Raw genomic sequence first — 4,164 nt, 5'->3', positions numbered from 1 at the left:
TGCCGGATGTCACAAAATTGCGCCGACGAATTCTAGAAGAACCCCATTATTCTCGGTATTCTATTCACCCAGGTGCAACCAAGATGTATCATGATCTCAAGTTAATATATTGGTGGGATGGCATGAAGAGAGTCATAGCAGAATTTGTAACTCACTGTCCAAATTGCCAGCAGGTGAAAATCGCACATCAAAAGCCAGGAGGGTTATTGTAGGCAATGAAAATCCCTACTGGAAATGGGAAGTGATCAACATGGATTTTATTGTGGGGTTACCTCGCTCCCGAGGCAAGTATGATTCCATATGCGTGATTGTGGACAGATTGACATACTCAGCGGAAGATTATGCGATGGTGTATCTCAAAGATATTGTGCGACTTCATGGTATTCCACTATCCATTATCACAGATAGAGGAGCGCAATTTACAGCCAAGTTTTGGAAATCCTTCCAAGAAGGTCTAGGTACTCAAGTGAAGCTTACCACGGCATTTCATCCGCAGACCGATGGACATGTCGAACGTACTATTCAGACCTTGGAGGATATGCTACGAGCATGTGTATTAAATTTTGGTGGTAGTTGGGATGATCACTTACTTCTAATCGAGTTCGCATACAACAATAGCTATCATTCCATTATCCAAATGGATCCGTATGAAGCTTTATATGGATGGAAGTGTAGATCCCCAATTGGGTTGTTTGAAATAGGAGAAGTACAGCTAATAGGCCATGAATAGATTTATCAAGCGGCAGAAAACGTCAAGGTGATCCGAGATCGGTTGTTGATAGCCCAAAGTTGCCAAAAATCTTATGCGGACAACCGCCGGCGGGACTTCGAGTTTCAGGTTGATGACTGGGTATTTTTGAAGGTGTTTCCAATGAAAGGGGTGATGAGATTTGGAAAAAAAGGAAAGTTAAGTCCTCGATACATTGGACCCTATAAAGTTATCCGCAAGGTGGGGCATATAGCCTACGAATTGGACTTGCCTTCAGAATTTGAATCATTCCACCTAATTTTTCATGTCTCGATGCTCCACAAGTGTGTTGGGGATCCTACGAGGATTGTCCCAATAGATGATGTTCAAGTGTGTTGATCCGAAACGCACACGCAAGTATACGTGGTCGTACAAGTAATATAGACTGTTAAGTCCAGATATCGATCCCACAGAGACTTAGATTCTACTGTTAAACTAATTCAAATTCGAATGAAACTCTTCAAGAAAGTGAAAATCAAGATTGTTTGTGGTACTAAACTAAAATTGAAAAGTAAACAATTTGTGATGGGTGTTTTTATGACTGGGACTACGTCGACAAAGATTGTAAGAAATTTCAGATGAGAGAAAGATCTAGGGTTATGGCCTTCGACAATCCAGATGATCTTCAGATAATTCCACCTATTTTATTTCTTGGGTTATTAGTTGACGGGTTAATTATGCTTTATGATATTCTCTCGAACTACTCACAAGCCTGTAGATGTTACTTTAATGCCTATATCTATATGGTCATTACAAGTAACAAAAACGCCTTTATTTTACCGTATTCAACTAAGTAGGGCTAAAGGGTATATCTCTATCCTCAGTAGCGAAACGATTAAATCGAACAAACTCTATTTATTCTTATTACGTACGTGAATTCCCTTTCTCAAGTTCAATCCACGCACCAAAGATAGTGTCTAACTATTGGCCAGATAATTAAACAATTAAAACCAAAAATAAATAAGCAACCCACAATATGGAAAATCAATAGATAATAATCGTCATCCAATGAACTTTCAAGTCTTTCGCCACAACCCTAGAACTAGGAGATTTAGCTACTCATGGTTCGATCATAGACAAAAGAAGCCATGAATAAACTAGGGTTGAAAAAGATGAAAAATAAAATAACCTAGAGAGATAAAAAGGAGAACGGTGGCTTACAAATCCTTGAATAATCCCAGAATACGTTCTCAGCTATAAAAACGTGTATATATAGGCTAGGGTAAAAATAATAAATAAGGAATCCAAATCCTAGTCTAATCGGGAAAACGTCCGCAGAGTCCCGCTTTCCTTCCGCATCGCGGAAGGATCGCGCAATGGTCTGCAGCTTCACGCCTTCGTCACGATATGTGGATCGATCGCCTGACTTTCTGGAGCTTCTCGCGATCCTTCCGCGATGCGGAAGGAAGGCGAGGATCTGCAGTCGATTAACTCTCCTTTTAGTTCGTCCTTTGCGGTCATCGACTCGTCACCTCAGCGAATCGACATATGCTACGAATTCCAATCATTTCAAGCACATTTTCCATCGTTTGTCGTCATCGTACCTATACATATGAAATGTAACGACATAAGTTCAAATACGACGGTTTCGTCATGAATTAAGCGATAACAGTCATAAGAAGAAGTTGTAATACGACACAAAACATGATATTTGTGCCAAATATCAATGTGACAGACAAGCTAGCGTATGAAGAAGTGCCCATTGCCATTTTAGACAGGCAAGTACGGAGACTTCAAAATAAGGAAGTAGCTTCAGTCAAAGTCTTGTGGAGAAACAACAACCGAGAAGAAATGACTTGGGAAGCAGAAGAGAGTATAAAATCCAAATACCCGCATCTATTTTATCCCCCAGGAGAGATCCAAGATGAAACACCAAGATTATGAGGTACGTATGTTTTCTTTTCATTCTTTTGGTCGTGTGTGGCCAATTTATAGTGCTATTGTTTTGTGACCCTGTGAGGCAATATTATTATAGGTTGTTGTGGCAGGATGGTAGTGTCATATTACAGGGGAAACGTTGGTGAAATTTTCGTAAGAATTCCCGATGGTTTAACATTCGATGACGAATGTTCCAAAAGGGGGGGGGGGGGGGAGAATGTTAAACCTTGGAAAATTTCCCGTTAACATACAGTGAATAGGCAAACGAAGAGAACGACGTATACGATGATTTGATAAGTAAGAAATAGCATTTGATGATCCTAATCGAGATTCAAAAATATTTGACGTAAGGGAAGAAGGTTGTCAAGGAAAGTAAGGGACATGTTGCGTGTCGGGTAAGAGTTATGAGCGACGAGTTAATGATGGCGAAATGATGTCTTGGAGAAGAGTGATAATGTCCTTTAGATTGGTATTGAGGTGTTAAACAAGTGTCAAGAAGTCTCCATAAGGATTGGAGATCAAACGAGTCGACGAGAACGAGTTTCGGAGAACTGGGCATTATACAGCCAAACATACTGGCCGTATAAAACATACGGACCGTATGTCCAGCCGTATGTCTTGCCTAGAATAAGGGTCCTCACTGGACCAAACATACGGCCAGACATACGACCCGAATAAAATGTACAGACCATATGTTGGTCCGTATGTTCTGGTCGGGACAGATTTCAAGTTAATATAAGGACCCCTCTCTCTCATTAATTCATTTCATTTCCACTCTCCACACTTCAAGAATTCTCTATAACTCTCTCCATTATTCATCCACAAGAAACCAAGGAAAAACCATGATCAACTTCATCAAACCCATAAATCAAGTGTATGAAACCTATTAAAAGTTCATCTTGGCGTACTTGGCCCATGTTCATGATATTAGTATTGATTCTCTACCCCTTGAGTCCATTCCCGAGGGATGCGAGTTCATGGATGTATTCCCTTTTATTTGTCGCGTATGCAACCCGATGGCGACATTGAGGGAAGTGTGTTAGGGTTTTGGTGCAAGAAGAGAAGTTCCCCTCAAGGATTATTCTTCCATTATCTAAGGTGAGTTTTATGATCATTCCTTGTTGTTTAAGGTGTTTAAAGTTAAAAACACATGGATTGTAGAAAGTTATAGAAAATGGGTCATAAATGTGGGAATAGTGACATTGTTGGGTAAAGGTTTTGATTGAGTCATGATTATCGATATGTTGTGATTGTAAATAAGTTATGAATGACACTTATAATGTGGGATAAGTATTATATGTGAGAAAAATGCAATAATGAATTATGACCAGGATTATGGAGAAATTGGAGTGAAATTGTGACGTGTAGGTAATGTAGATGAATGATGATTGTTGCTTGTGATATTGTGAATGTTGTTATGGATGTTTGGGAGTTGATATATGAGATGGGGAAAAGTTTTATAAACAAAGGAAATGCTGCCCAATTTTCTTTAGCTTTAGTAAGCACGTTTAAGTAATCGATTAGCTAATGTTAATGTG

The sequence above is a fragment of the Lycium barbarum genome, chromosome 2 (assembly GCF_019175385.1).
Source record: "Lycium barbarum isolate Lr01 chromosome 2, ASM1917538v2, whole genome shotgun sequence".
NCBI lineage: Eukaryota > Viridiplantae > Streptophyta > Magnoliopsida > Solanales > Solanaceae > Lycium > Lycium barbarum.
The sequence above is the reverse complement of the archived record's forward strand: the minus strand, read 5'-3'. Positions refer to the sequence as shown.